This window comes from Octodon degus, unplaced genomic scaffold (assembly GCF_000260255.1).
Source record: "Octodon degus isolate 3935 unplaced genomic scaffold, OctDeg1.0 scaffold00109, whole genome shotgun sequence".
NCBI lineage: Eukaryota > Metazoa > Chordata > Mammalia > Rodentia > Octodontidae > Octodon > Octodon degus.
The window spans coordinates 4,138,883-4,155,518 of NW_004524685.1; positions in this window are offsets into that span (position 1 = coordinate 4,138,883).

Consider the following 16,636-nt stretch of genomic DNA (forward strand, 5'->3'; position numbering starts at 1 on the left):
AGTTCAAGTTATAGGAATGTATTGGTTACAGGTTGAAGCCTTGTAAATCTTAGACTGATTGACTTTGAAAATAACACCTTTAAAGGCCAAGAATAAATGAAGGAGAGTTCTGCTACCAGAAATTTTCTGCTTGTGTGCTGTTATCCAAGTTGACTGCCTGTAGAAATCTAGATCTTTCAAAAGTCAAATTCCTTCCTAAAATTAAGTTATCAAGAATAATTTTTAAAAAAGTGCAGTGTCAGAAGTGGGATTCTCTAGTAAGAACTGACTTCCCTATACCTATAATATACTTATTATATGCTATTAGTATATGCCATTCCCATCAAAAGGTCATTCATTCCCCTTGAAAAGATACAGCTATTGTGTTGTCCAGTAAAGAAAAAATAGCTGTTCCTCCCTGTCCTGGTCACCACTTTGGTGTGTTCCCAAGTGGACCTTTGCGGATAAGCTACTAACTTACAGTCATGGAAAACTGTATTTTAATTAAAAAAAAAAAAACTACAAATCAACTCAATCTCTTTTATTACTAAATCCTTGAAACTCAATGTACTAATTAGAGTTCTAAAGAAAAACAGAACAAATGTGATGCATATATGTATCGAAAGAGATTTACTATGTGAATTGGGTCACACAGTTACAAAATGTGGAAAGTCTCAAGATTTGCATTTTGTCACAAAGTTGGGGACCTGTGAGAGCCATTGTCCAAAGTCTGAGACCAAAGAGATTATTCTGATTTTAAGGGTACTAGGAAAAAGGAATCCTCTCTTAGGCATGTTCAGTCCTTTTGTTCTTTGCAAGCTTCAGCTAATTGGATGAGGCGTACCCGTATTGGGGAGGATAATATGCTTTATTTAATCTTCTCATTTAAATTTTAATATCATCCCAAATAATGGTAAACTAAGTCTCTGGGCACAATATTAATATGCTGAACTGTAAAAGACTCAAGTCAACAACTTCTGGGGCCAGGGAGATGTCTCAGTGGAATAAGCACTTGCCTGGCAAACACAAGGGCCTGAATTCAATCCTCAGTTCCGCAAAAAAAACTTCTGTCATCACCAGTCTTACAGAAAACCCACTACTGTTATGGACTGCTGGACTATATTGGAATATTTTGGTGAGTTCATGCACCTACAACATTTAAATGACATTGGAATACCCTTCTCTGACAAAACTAAACAAAAAAGGGGGATACAAATGAATGACCATTTTGTATCTGTATATTCAAAATAGGGTAGATATACAGCTTCATTCTCTTAATTCAATGAATAGAGAGATTTGTTCTAATAGTGTTTGTGGACAGGATATCATGTCTGCGTCTTGTACAATGAATAACCACTAAGACAACAATATGCAATGTATTATTGAAACTGTGCTAGCAATCAGTTTTGAAATTGTCTCATTACTATTTGTTTCTCAATAAAATTATTTTTCAAAAAATCTGGGCACAGGTTGGCACATAAAATTAACTATCTAATCAGAAACACATACATAGGAATCAGTTAAAGCCATAAGGGATTTTTTTTTCTTTCTTTTTTTTCATAAGGGATTTCTACCACAAACAAACCCCCAAGTCTGCAATTCTCTGTGAGTGCCCAATCCTAAATCAAGTCCCTCACCATATCATCCCATTGATCCCAACAAGCTGCAGACTGTTAAAACTATACAGTCCTCTGAAAAGACAGAAATAATACCCAAGGGCAATCCTTTCGGAAAGCAAACCCAAGACAGCTCCAAACCTGTACTGCAAAATATAAGTCTTTACCATTTAAGTTAAACAAAAATTGAGGGGGCTGGTGAGATGGCTCAGTGGTCTAAAGCACCAACTTAGAACAAGCTTAGCAAAGCCCAGGGACCACGGTTCAATCCCCAGCACCACATGCCAGCCAGCCCCGCCCCCTGGTGGGCTGAGCTGGTCACATACACACACACACACACAAATAAATAAAAGTTTTTTTAAAAAGCAGTTTAAGTTAAACAAAAATTGAAATATATGTAAGGACTAATGGCCACTCTGTGTTTCACATTCTTGTTTATAATTATTGTGGCACTATTTTTTGATGAAATATAAGGTGTTTCAAATTGCATATGGCTAGGGCTGGTGAGATGGCTCAGTGGTCTAAAGCACCTACTTAGAACTAGCTTAGCCAAAGCACAGGGACCACGGTTCAATCCCCCAGCACCACATGCCAGCCAGCCCGCCCCCTGGTGGGCTGAGCTGGACACACACACAAATAAATAAAATTAAAAAAAAAAAAAATTGCCTATGGCTCACTGGACCATTAAAGGGTCACTTGATGTGCTTTGCATATTGACATGAAATATTGGACTTGGATATAGCTTCAGTAATGGGGTGGCATTTAATATGATTTCTCATTGGGCAGAGACTATGGCTATTGTTTTGTTTTGTTTTGTTTTGTTTTGTTTTTTATGGGCACTGTAGAATAATGTTGTCCAAACCTCATTCTCAACTGTATTGTATAGTTGGTTCTGGAATGAGAATGTGAATACATACTAAAGCTTCTAGATTTTTACTAAGAATGCCAAAACTCAGCCTTCTTCTTACTTGCATGGGAATATTAGTTTTGGCAGTATGGGTAAGGGGGGCATGGGGGTCAAATTTGGGACCTTGCACTTGCCAGGCAGTTGCTTATGCCTCTGAGCTATCTCCTTGGCCCCTAGCAGTATGAGTTGTAGACCCATTATAAGCATTTCTAGTGTGCTGAGGAAAGCTAGCTTCAACAGAGCTGAGAGATGGATCCTAGCAATGGTGTTTGGCTTCTGTTTCTCTTGACACATAGAATGTTTTCTCAAAAAAAAAAAAAAAAAAAGAATGTTTTCTCCCTCATTTGTAACAACAGCACCAAAGTTTCCTGAGTGAAATGGAATGCAGGAGGAAGGTGAAATGAGCACCCCCTAGTAGAGGTCTCATCATCAGTTCCAAAGTTTCCCCCTCCAAGAGATGAATGAAAGCTTAAGGACTATAGAATCTCAGTACCAAAGGGATTATAGAGATCACCTAGTTACTGCTTTTTAATGTGCCTCAAGGTTGGTAAGTAGAGTGGTTTTTAGCTTCCTCATGAACATATTTTAATAAATGTAATTATCATCCTAGGAAAATATAACTAGGATTTTAACATCAAACCTGTGATTTCACAGTTTTAATTGAAGTGGAAATTAAAACTTAGAGAAATAAATGGTATTTAAAGGGATTGGACAGTTGGTGAATGAAGGGTAAAAAATATTAAATATGAATTCTTAGAACTGGAAAGGACCTTAAAGGTAATGCAGTCACTATCCACCCTCATCTATTTGCAATGTCAGAGTTTTCTCCAGTGTCTCTCTCACAAGTGGTCATCTGGCTTGTACTTATACTTCAAGCATGGGAAGTTTATCACCCCTTGAGAAATGCATTCCATTTTGGCAGCTCTAATAATCAGAAAAATCTCCTGTATTGAGCCAAAATCAGCCCCTTGAAATTTCTTGTTACTTGACCCAAGTTCTTCCCAGTGAAGCTATTCTCCACCTTCAAATATTTTAAGTTACTCTGCTCCAGTCCTCCACACGTACCCTAAGTCTCTCATGAATGGTGGCTGTTGACCACTATTTTCTTATATTTTTATTTAATATTCAAGTGCCTTTGTATATATTAAAGACAGGACAGTGTTTAATATATTTGCAATGTATACTAAACTAGAGATAGTCACCCTTTATGATGGTCTTTATTTTTTACTAAGGCAACCTGAGGCCACCACATCCTGTGACTAGCCATTGAGTGGCCAACCATCTTTTTTTTTAAATTTATCCTTCCATAGTCAACTGACTGACTAAAAGAGCTTCAGTTCATGATTCCTAATTTATCCTCATTCCTTGTCTTTCTGTCATTCTAGTCTTTTAGAATTTTTTAATCTTTATTCTGCCAGCCAATACATTAAATCCAGGAATGATAGACTATTTATGGATACATAGAATATAATGAATAAGAAAAACTGGAACCTACATGTACTGAAGAGTTTGATACAAACTAAAAGTATTGATGAATTTAACATAAATCAATGAGAAGTTAAGAAATATTTGGGAGATTATTCAGCTTTTTCAGGACAATGGCCCAACCTCATCTAGCCCAGTACCCTAGCTGGTCAGTATCAAAGACTGCACACTGAATTTCACTAGTCAAAGAACTAACAGCATGGGCATCCTTACTTTCCTGACCTTGCTGCAGAGGTAGACTCTTCTTTGGCTCTGAGAAGTAATCAGTGTCCTAGTTAAAGGAATGCATTTGGGAGTTAAATAAAATTGAATTCAGATCTTGACTCTGTTGTATATCTGCTCAAAAGCTGTCCAGGCTCAGTAAACCAAGGAAACAACATGGCATGTATCTTAGTGACCTGTACAAGGTAATAAATGTAAAACAACTGGCACATAAACTGCCAGTATACCAGGGAGCTAATTGTCCCTAAACCTACTGATACTCAAAATCCAAAACACAATAGTAAAATTATCCTCCAAAGACTGGAGCTGTCCATCATGACTTTGAATATTTTGGTTGGGTAGTTTCTGTCCTGAAGTAGTTTCTACCCTCATCCTTCAATGAGGATATTCTGTAAATCTGACAAAGAAAACCCCTACCATCCTGAGGCCTCCCATGCAGGAAGGAACGGGGCCATGAGACAATCAAAGACCAGCCCTGATGGAGTAAGCGAAATCAAAGGCAGGTTCTTCTTTCACCATTAGGCTAAACACAGAGCTGGCTGGAAGACACAGAGGTACCCTTTCCAATAGAGGACTACTAGCTATACCTCCAGGGGGATCAAATTCTAGACTTGCCATCTAAAGAAATTTTAAAAGACTGAAGGAGGCTGGTGAGATGGCTCAGTGGTCTAAAGCACCTACTTAGAACAAGCTTAGCAAAGCACAGGGACCACGGTTCAATCCCCAGCACCACATGCCAGCCAGCCCCGCTCCCTGGTGGGCTGAGCTGGCCACACACACACACACACACACACACACAAATAAAAAAAAAAAAAAAAAAAAAAAAAAAAAGACTGAAGGGCTTGGGACAGAAGAAACTGCTTAGAAATGAAGCAACAGATGAGTTGTTTCTTTTCCAATGTATTTTTTTTCCAACCACTGATATGCCATCCCAATGGAACACATTTTTTTAATGTGATGAAGTTGCTGGGTGCATGTGTCTGAGCAGGCCCAAGTTTCCAAGAGTTGTGCTTTCAAACACTGCCTGGCCTCCCCAGAGTTGGGCAAGGATAACTTCACCTGATCTGAGGATTATTGTCAGGCAGGAGGATTTTTAAAAATGAAATCCCATTTAAAAAAAAAAAATCAGAAAATACCTGGCTTCCTACCTCATGAAATAGGTAGTTTCAGTTAGCTTCTTCCTTCTTGTCTGTTTTTAAGAAGTTTTAGATCTGGTACCTTTTATTTTCTTCACCCACAAAAGAGCAAAAAATATCTACATGTTTTTCTATGGCCCAATCTGTAAAGACTCCTGAAGACTCCTGGATTTATACCTCCTTGTGACCCACGGTTTATACCAACCCTATCACATGCTGCCATTCGTTTAGCATTCAGCATCACCTCTTTTGAGACAGAAGTACTCACAGATGCTTTATTTACTTGAAGGGCTTTAGACTGTTTAATTAGGCATTCATCTCTAGATATTCAAAGGGCTCTCTGTGTGCATATGTGTGTTTTCTCCTTGACCGCATTGCTGGTGGTGGCTGGGTTTGTTTTTTTCCATTTGCACAAGGTCACATTCAGAGCTCTTCCTCCCTTAGGAAAGGTTGCGCATTCATCACTTAATCTGCCTCCCATTTCCTCCACTTGGGATCACACAGCCCTTCCTGAGGTATTACCATTTTCCATTTCTTCTTTGCTCCCTCCTTTCTTTTAATAACTCTGGGAGACAGGGAGGCACCTTGTAAAGTTAATTTCCTCTGAAGATTTCAAAGCAAAGGCATCTCTCAGCCCAGACACCGCCACCCTCTCCACCCCTCAGCAGTGACACACACCCCTCCCTGCAGTCTTAGTCACTCTGGGCTGTGCCCACCACCTCAGACTCACCAGGCCCTGATGGTCTCCGGGGCACAGTGAATTGCTCTGTCCAGCCGACCTTTGGTCTGAGGGTGGAGACCCAACATGGGAAGAATCTCCTCATTTATCTGCCCAGTCCTTCCTCCTCCTTTTCATTTTCTAACTGCACTCCCCCTGCCCCTTCACTGCTTTTCTCTGCTACTTTCAGGATTCAGGGACTGGCCGCGTGCCTGTACCAGGGATGGCATTTCCTCTTCAAAGGCCTGTGGCCACAGCCACCCAGCTCCTACTAAACACACAAACCTTTGGAATGGCTGTGGCTTTGCTGCCTGCCTACTTGGAGAGCAAGTGTAGTTTTTAAAACTCTCCTTTGGTTTCTTGGGGCGAAGCTTTTCTCAATCCTATTTTATTTATGCGAACATGATCTGTGGCTTTTGAATGTTTGCTTTTGAATGTTTGTGTTAATGGACTAAGCTGAAAGCGTTTCCTCTGACTGGAGAGAGGACTCAGCGCAGCTGGGGGCCAGGTTGCTCAGCTTAGGCAAAAGCTGTTCCAAGAGGAACAAGTCGCCAGCCAAGGAAGTCTGGAGACTTAGAGAAGAATTCATTGAGGGTTCATAGGCAGCAGCAATCAGAGCTAGGATCGTACACTGGACCACGAAGCTTAGCAGTTCTTTTGATTAATAGGAAGACTAGACCGGAGACACCTAGATTTTTTTTTTTTTTTTTTTTAGCAAATACACTTTTTAGTCTTTTTTTTTGGTGGAACCAGGGATTGAACTCAGGCCCTTGCGCTTGCCAGGGAAGCACTTATTCCACTGAGCCATAGCAAATACACTTTTTAAATTGTGCATATATTTACTAAAACTGTGTGGTGTTTTTAGCAGATTGGAACTCTGATCGTTTCCCCACATTCCCAGCCTGCTAAAGTGCTCCTAAAAGTATTAACTCCTTCAAATGTTGGTTGATCCCGAAATCTTTGTCCGTAGGTGAGCTGTCATCTGAAAGTGGCAGAGTTCTAGGTCAGCTTCTTGTGTTTCTAGCGTATTTCCTTTCCCAGGTCCCTCTCATCGATACTCAAGGGCACTTCAGATGGAAACAAAAAAATTGAAATGTCCCCTAAGTGCAATCATTCTGTATCTAATGACTGGATAACCTACTTCTGGGGTAAAAAAGGGAGGCAGAAGTGGGGATGATACAACTAGAGAGGGCTGTGGAATGGAAATGGGCTTCTCAGATGTGTCTTGAAGGTCCACTGAGTAAAAAGAACTCAGTTCTGGGCTGTGCTTAAAGATGGATCCTGGGACTGGGGAGATAGGTCAGCAGCACAAGCACTTTCTTCGCAAGTGCAAGGTCCTGAGTTCAATCCCCAGTACAAAAAATAAAAATAAAAAATAGATCCTATTGTGGTGCATGCCTATAACACCAGCACTCAGGAGGCTGAAGCAGGAGGATTAATATGAGTTCAAGAGCAGTCTAGACTATATAGTAATTCAAAGCCAATCTGAATTACAAAGTGTGACCCTATCTAAAAAAAAAAAAAAAAAAAAACTAAAACACCTAAAAATGGATCCTTGTGTCCCCACTCTACCACTGTATAGCCTGTGCACCCATGGGTTCAGTGACACTGAACCCTGTAAGCCTTGAACCAAAGGTGGGACATCACGTGGGCAGTTTGTCTAAGAAGGTGGGCACATTGGGGGCCTATCTTCCTGCAGCCAGTGGAGTTGGACAGAGCTAAGTTGGGAAACAGTGAGCTGGACCGGATGATAGGTCTACCTGTCAGCTGTTAACCTTTCATGGGAAAACTTGTTGTTGCAAACTGTAAACAGTACTAAGGAGAAAAAAATGTATGTAACTCTCCCCAGAATATAGGTGTTAAAAGTTTTTGTTTTTGTTTGGTTTCTGTTGGTTCTAGGGATCAAACCCACGACCTCATCATACTAAGTGTGGACTTTACCACGAAGCTTGTAGTTTTGGAGGCAAAAATATTCCAGAGTTCTTTCATTTAAACTATGTGAATTCAGTGGTGGTAACTCTCTGTTAAATCTATACTCTCTTTGAGCCATGTCTTGTAATTCCTTGGCTTTATGACCATTGGTGACGCCGCGTTCTGGATCTCCATCATAAGCTTCAGATTCAGGCCCTCGACTGCATATTCGGCATGAGAATTACACATGTCCTCAGTGTGCCCAAAGTGAGTTTTTTTCCTTCATGTACTCTCTAGTCAAGTCTTCACTGGTTGCCCACCATAATCACCACCCATCCAGTTCCACATGCCATGTGCCGCCCCTTGTTCATTCTATCACTGAAACATCTCTGTATTCTGTGGGCATCTCCTTCGCTTTCAGCCACTAAAATAGTCCAGGCTACTGTCTTTAATCATCTAGTGTTAGGGCCAGGAAAACATGGCTGGTGCTAGAACTACTTCAAAATCAAGGTCCCTCAGATCTTCTTCTGTTTCTTCCCCTGCCAGCCCAAGAAGAGGCTTTCTACCACTGTTCTTCACCTGGTCAGAGCTGCCAAAAGAGAAGCACAGTTACTTACCTTCAGTCTTTTCACTGAAATGTCCTTAGCCAGAGAAGACTAACCTCATATCACAGGTAGAAAGACTAAAGTTTGCCAGAACACCTGGACAGACTTTTGGTATACATATTGTTTTGTATTTGGGTTCTGTTCAGTATATCAAAGAATCATTTACAAACCATTGTCCATGCTGTGATCCAAACAGTCTTTGTCCTGGACCATCTTATGCTCTCCAAGGCTATTAAATTCCCCTAAAAATCATTTATTATTCCCCTAAAACTTGTCAACATTCCGTATTCTTCTTTCCCTTTTAGGTATTGATGTACCTAAAAGAGGTACATAAATTTCTGAATAAAGTTGAACTAGTGAGTAATCACATTTAAATGATTTTTTCTGGGGCTGGGGAGATAGCTCGATGGTCTAAGTGCAAAGAGCCAGGTTCAGTCACCTGTACCACGTGCTGTGCCATGGTGCCAGCCACCAAAATCAGGTGTGGTGGCGCATGCCTGAAATCCCCAGCACTAGGGAGGCTGAGACAGGAGGATCACTATGAATCAGAGCTGCATAGTGAGACTCTGTACCTAATTAATTAATTAATTAATTAAAAATTTTTTTTAAATTACTTTTTCCTAAGTTGATTTTTTTCCCTTTTTCACATTAACCAATTAGTATAGCTTTTCTCCTATATAGCGCATTTATTTTCCGCTTATTCCAGTGACTCTTCAGAAGATGGGGAAATTTACCTTTCCTAGATTTTATACAGGTCAGTTCTTTGACCTGACCCTGATCTCTGTTCTTAACCCTTGAAGTCCGTTCTCTACATACCAGCATGTATAGAGTGTATAAAATACAATCTGATCACGTTTTCTGTCTGCCCAGAACCTTTAGCTTTCTATCACTTTTCAGACAGGTCTCAAATCCAAACTACAACTCTGTTCCATTCTGCCTCCCTAATCTGTGAGCAGGGAGGCCTTGTCTTTCTACTTCGCTGTTACCTAGATCAGTGTCTAGCAGGATTGTGGTTTGTACTTGCACGGATGGATGCACAAGCAAGCCAAAGGATGACTACACAGGACTTCTGTGTATTTCAAGGCAACAAGAAAATGAGAAATGAGTGAAAGTCACCACGAAAAAACTTCTGAGGGTTCTTAAGACAAATATTTTGATCCTAGGGCTGGTATGCTGGGACATATGCAAGCATTACACAAGCAGAAGAAATGGGACTCTCTCTGTGATTCGGCCTCGGGGGTGTGAACAGCGTGCTGCCTCACATATTGTCCGTGGTGACTGTGGGAACTGGCAGGTTTAGAGAAAAAGCAAGTGGTAGGTTTGGTGTGAGGGACAGTTTTGTCCATTGGGGTTTCATTTCAGATGACCAGCCTCCGGTTTATTTCATAACAATACTCTAGTTTCCTTTTTAATGAACTCCTTCCTACTGAATCCAGTCTTTAGGACTATAATTAAGAGCCTGACATACCTTACACCCCACGTTAGACCACTGAGATGTGTCCTATCTAGAACTAAACTCTTTAACACAGGGCCCAAGAAATTTACAACTCGCTCTGTAGAGGTGACCACCCAGCCATTCTGGCAAATAATTTTTTTTTCATAATCCAGCCAGGATTGATTCTGTTATTTGTAATGTGTAGTATGATGAAGTTGGTACAAAAAACATTATCAGAATATGGTTTTGATATTTTTCAATGCTTTGAGCCAAAATCTGTTATCTAAAGCCCAGAGTAAATATGAAGTGCAATTTGGACTAAGGACTTCAGTTATGACTGGTTTTCCTAACATGGAACTTTGTAACATTCAAACATGAGTCTTCTTAGGAATCTATAACCAAACATGTCACTATTTGGATTGGTTATTTGAAACTAAGTAAATATATAAACTAGAGCTACATTTTTAGTTGTTTTCACTACACTCACAGTGAAGGAAATAGTGAAAATGAGAATCAGTCTTACTTTAGACTATGTAAATATAAATTAAAATGAGCACCATGCTTTTGTCAATTAGTTTTGTCAAAGTTTATAAATTTGACAATATCTGTTGTTATTGGTGAGAGTGTGAACAAAAGATACCCTTTCGTAGTAAGTTTAAGAGTGATTGATCAATGTAGGAGTGCTTATCAAAATTCAGCAATGCAGGGGTTAGGGAGATAGCTCAGTAGAATAAGCACCTGCCTGGCAAGGGCAGGGTCCTGAGTTCAGTCACCAATACCGAGAGAGAGAGAGAGAGAGAGAGAGAGAGAGAGAGAGAGAGAGAGAGAGAGAGTTCAACAATGCATAATAGTTTTGAGGACTTTTCCAGTGCTGGACATCAAACCCAGGACCAGTGCTAGGCAAGCTCTCTATCACTGAGCTGTTTCTGGTGTAGCCTAGCAGTTCTAAGAAATAAATAAAAGAAAGAGGACATAGGTACACAGGTGTAAGAGTGTACAATGCAGTATTAATTTATATAGTCAAAATATTAAAAGCAATGTAAATATTCCTTAATAGGTCAAATACATTAAGGTATTTTAACCTTAATTTCATAGTTCACTGTCACCATTAAAAAATATATAGTTGATATGTAGTAGAAGTAAAATCTGTGAGATATCATTTGTGTTTGATGCAAAAAGCAAGTTACAAAATGTGAGAAGAAAAAATTATTATTATTATTTTTAATGTTTGTTGGGGGGGCCTGCCCTTTAGTTCAGTTCTTTTTTTAAAAAAACTCAATCTTTTTGTTTTAATTTGTTTATTTATTTATTTATTTATTTTGTGTGTGTGTGTGTGTGTGTGTGGGTGGCCAGCTCAGCCCACCAGGGGGCGGGGCTGGCTGGCATGTGGTACTGGGGGATTGAACCTCAGTCCCTGTGCTTTGCTTAGCTTAGCTTGTTCTAGGTAGGTGCTTTAGACCACTGAGCCATCTCATCAGCCCCGAAAAAATTATTTTTTTAAAAAACAAAGCTATAAAAAAGCTTTATATGATATGTGTATCTTTGTAAATATATCCACATTGCATTAAAAAGGTCCAAAAGGAATATATACTGAAGATACTAGTGGTCAACCTTGGGGAATGAGGAACAGCAACAGGATGGGGAAGAAAGGAAAAGAAGGGAAGTTTCATTTTATATTTTATGTATTTCAGTGTTCTTTGAACTTTTATTACCTTTGTTGTTTGAAATTTTTCAATTATTTTATAAATTTAAAAGAAAAAAAAGTAATAAAAATTACTGATTCTTTTCAGAGAGCAGGAGTGGGTTTTCTTTTGGGTTTTTTTTTGTTGTTGTTGTTTTTTGTTTGTTGTTTGTTGTTTGTTTCTGCAGAACCAGAGGTTGAACGCAGGCCCTTGCACTTGCCAGGCAAGCACTTATTCTACTGAGCCATCTCCCCTGCCTCATGGAGTAGATTTTGACTTAGTTGTCTAGAGAAGAACTGGCCACTTCACATGGGCAAAAGTAGAAGGGACCAGCCAGGCCCAGGAGTTTCTCTGAAAGCAGTAACCAGCCAAGCAGGCTTTCCATGGCCCATGTGGAAATCAAACCCCAGGAGAGATGCAGCTCCACATTTGATTGCTTTTATAAGCCCCACCTGTCATGAATACCGTCTCTTTTCATCCGTGAACATTTAATTTGCCCTCTTGTTATAGCTAAAGCAAGATTCCATACTGTTTAGTGAACTTAATGATTCTGACGTGGGTGTCTACAGACAGTAATTACAAATTCTTTATTTCATTGAAATGTCACAACACCCACTGGGTGCCTGCATTTTGTGCTGCCTTGTTTGGGAAGAAAGTGTGTGTGTGTGTGTGTGTGTGTGTGTGTGTTTATATTGTACTGCAATTCAAAACACAAATTTTGTCAAGTGAGAAAATGGGGATAAAGAAAAACAGAGGGGCCAGGGAGATGGCTCAGTAGAATAAGCGCTTGCCTGACAAGCGCAAGGGCCTGAGTTCAATACCTGGTTCCGCCAAAAAAAAAAGAAAGAAAGAAAGAAAGAAAAACAGAGTCCAGAAATAAGATAAAACCAACAGTGAGGTTAACACACAAGCTAAGGTCTACCTAAAATTTCACATATTAATAAACAATAACATATGTATACCCTTTTGACCCAATAGTTTTTTTGGGGGGATTCCAGTGTTGAGCATCAAACCCAAGGCCAGTTCTAGGCAAGCTCTCTACCACTGGGTAGAAGACAGATAGATGATAGCTAGCTAGCTAGCTAGCTAGATAATTGAGAAGAAAACTGTTCTATTACAGTCTAATGATCTTGAGACTGGATCTTAACTAATGTCATACATATGTCAGACAGCTTACCGTGCTTTTTTTTTTTTTTTTTTTTTGTATTTTAGGGAAGGCTCTACAGAGTGTTCAGGTTCTCACTACTAGATCGAACTCCTAGCAATCCACCTGTTTACAGCTTCCCAAGAGCTGGGATTACAGGTGCACGTCACTACACCCAGTCTCAATTGCCATCACAACATGTCCTGGGGGCAGGGCCAGCATGGTAGGCCTGGGGATCGAACCCCCAGCCCCTGCGCCTGCTTGCAGGTGCTTTAATCTGCTGAGCTATTTGGCTGGCCCACCAGTGCCTTTTAAAGTGAGTAGTTTCCTTTTTTCATATGAAATACCATGGATCTCCTGTTCCCCTGTGAGTTATTTTTCCTTTTTTCCAGTGAGATGCTTATCCCTTCTCTCAAATGCATAAACCTGGAGAAAACTGGTACTTTAAGCTATTTCTGATCCTTTTGGAACTTCCTAAAGTTTCTGTCATGTGATTCAAAGCTTAAGCATAGTCGTTTTGGACATGATTTTGTTTCTACAGTGATGTATGTCAGCAACCACAAAGTGAGCTTCTTGTATTTTTATATCAATTTGATACCCTTTGTTTATTTATTCTTCAGGTTTCACTTTCGCTTATGTAATGGTCTATGGCATTTTTTGGTCATTACCTCATGCCGGGATCTCCTTTTCCTTTGTACCTCCTGATGCATCATATTCTTGACACTGCTTCTTTGGATCGCTTGGATACAATGCTCTCAGCTGATGGGCGGGAGTGGGTGGGAGCCAGATTACGTGATGACTTCCCCACCCTTCCCTACACAAAAGCCTCCTGGTTTTGTCACCAAGTGACTTTCTATATTCAGTCTTCTGGCATCGATCAGAAGCACATTAGCTTAAAACTACAGCAGCTATCAAAAGCCTCAGGGTTAGATAGCCCCAGAAGAATGCTGGCTCCCCTTCTGAGCTGGACAAGGGGCCGAGCAGTTTCCTAAACTCAGGAACTCTACTGACCGTTTTCCCACAGTCTGTAGCTAGACTTCCCACAGTCTGTCCCCTGTACATATACCTGTCCAAGCCTGCATGATAAGTAGATCTTGAAGGAAGCACATGTCTCAAAAATAGGAATAATCCTTAGCTTGGGGCTTATTTCCTGAAGTCCTCCAGATTCTTATATTTAGCTGTCTACTTGGACATCCAACAGACATCTCAAAGTTGACATGGCTAAAATAGAACTGCTGGTTTGTGTTCCTCTATCACTCCTGCCACATGCTACTCTTCTGACTCTTCTCCATCTTAAAAAAATGGCATCACTCTTTAACTGTTCAATTAAAAAAAAAAAAATCAGGAATTATCCTTGATCTTTTCTTTCACCTTCACAGCTATGTCAAGTAGACTGTTTCAAATTTAAAAATGCTATATACCTAAGGCCACCTCCTCTATTTCTCGGTACTCCTGCTATCATGCTAGTTAGAATGCTGTTATCTCTTGTCTGAAAACTGAAGTCACTAAGTAGGCTCTCTACTTCCATTCCTGACCCCACTACAATCCATTACCATAGGGTACCCAGGAGGACCCTGCACGTCATTCCTGCGCCTAAAGCCCTCCAGTGACTTCCTGCTGCTCTAAGGAAAAAAATCCATTCCTCTTGATGAGCTCTAAGGCCACATCTCTGATCACTCTCCATGTCCGAGTAAGCTACTGACCCCTGCCCTCTTTTATCTTCCTCAAAAATGCCAAGTGATTTCTGGGAATGCTCCGACTTGACTTCTTACCACTGAGGTCTGATGTCTTCAGTGAAATTCTAGTGCCAATGTCTCCATTCAAAAAACCTTTTTATTCCCTTCACAGCAGTTGTCATAGTGTCAAATTATCTCAAGTACTAATCTTTTCACTTGTTTATTATTTGTCATCCTCTTTCAGTCCAGAAGTTCAATGGAGATAAGGATTGCGTCTCTTTTGTCACTGGATCCCTGTGAATATTTTAGGGATAAAGAAACCATGAAATAAAGGGTAAGAGAATGCTAGAGCACCTGGGTCAAAGATTAAACAAGGCCTGTTTTTTCTCCTTTATTCTAAGTTTTTTTTAATAAATGCTACCTTTTTTGCAGTCTATTCTTGGTAATTCCTGTAACATCTCATTTCTCATATCCTGGCGTCTGTACTCCTTTTTTTTTCCTATATCCTGTTATTTTCTTCCAATTTGTCTTTCAGTTGCCCTATTCTCTCTTTACGTATTGACTCCATTTTTACTCATTTATTCTATTTCTCGGGGTTTTTTTGTTTGTTTGTTTGTTTGTTTGTTTGAGGAACCGGGGATTGAACTCAGGCCCTTGCACTTGCCAGGCAAGCACTTATTCTACTGAGCTATCTCCCCGGCCCCTCTTTCTTTTGTTTTCTTTTTCATTTATTCTATTTCTAACTTTAATGATAATCTATGTTATATTTTAATATAAAAGATCACAACATGTTTAATATATGTTTTTAAATAAATATTTGGTTCTTTCTCTGTTCTGCCTTGTCTTTTTAAATTTTTTTATTTCTTTAAACATTTTTAAAAATTCCTATGTGATTACTGTTATTTTGGGTCTAATTCTGTTCCTGTTGGCTCTCTCTTGGCAGTTTTTTTTTTCCTGATGTACTTTCTTTCTGTGGCAGCCTTAGGTTCAGTGACATTCTATTTGTTAGACTTTTGCAGGGCCTGAGTGGCTAGCCCTCCAGATAAGATCTGTTGCATCCTAGTACCCAACTTGGGTCCAGTTTAAATTATTGTATCAGCTAAGATTTTCCAGATCATAATGACAGTATAAATTCAAATCCAAAACTTTGTGAGGAGAGGTCCGTGGTTTTAGCATCTTATGCACCCAAGCCAAGACAGACAAAGTTTCCATGGATTTCTTCCTTGCCCACAAGCTGGGCTTTGTAGTCTACCCTTTCACTGGGTACATTTTTCCTTATAACTCTCACCATCATGTGGGGGTTCAATTCCAACTGTCCATCTTTTAAAACCCTGACTGAGCCTTGTCTCTTGTCCTCTGTAAGATCCTTAAAGACAAGCTTCAAACTTAATGTGGCAGACTAGACTCTTTAAAGCAGCAGGAGCTGCCGTAGAATCCAGTCCATCTTGTGCATATGTGTGTGTGCATCTCTGTCTGTCTAGGGAGAATTCTCTAGTTTATATGAGAGTTTGTCTATGCACTGCAATGTAGTTTATCTAAAATACCCAATTATTTTTTTCTGCCTTATAACTAGAAACTCAGCATTCTCGACCTTAATGAGTATGTGATTTAATTCTAGGAGACAGAAGTCTTAATTCCTCCAATCAACATTTAATGAGTGTTTTTTCTGTGTCAGGCACACCTAAAAAGCATGCCCACAGTCAAAGCTAAGAAACTAATTCTGGTAAGAGATCTAGAAAGATCTTTTTTAACATTTATTTATTTATGTGTGTGTGTGTGTGTGTGTGTGTGTGTGGCCAGCTCAGCCCACCAGGGGGCGCAGCTGGCTGGCATGTGGTGCTGGGGGATCGAACCGCGGTCCCTGGGCTTTGCTAAGCTTGTTCCAAGTAGGTGCTTTAGACCACTGAGCCATCTCGCCAGCCCTAGAAAGATCTTGCAAATAAAAATATGTGGCACTGGTCAATAATAAAATCTAAATTTTATCGAGTACTTACTCTAGACCAGCCTCTGTGCCAACTACTTCAAAAGTCTGGTCACTTTATCATTATAATAAAGTATAAAACAGATGTTTTTTATCATCCTGATTTGATAACTAAGGAACAGAAAATTCAAGTATTATC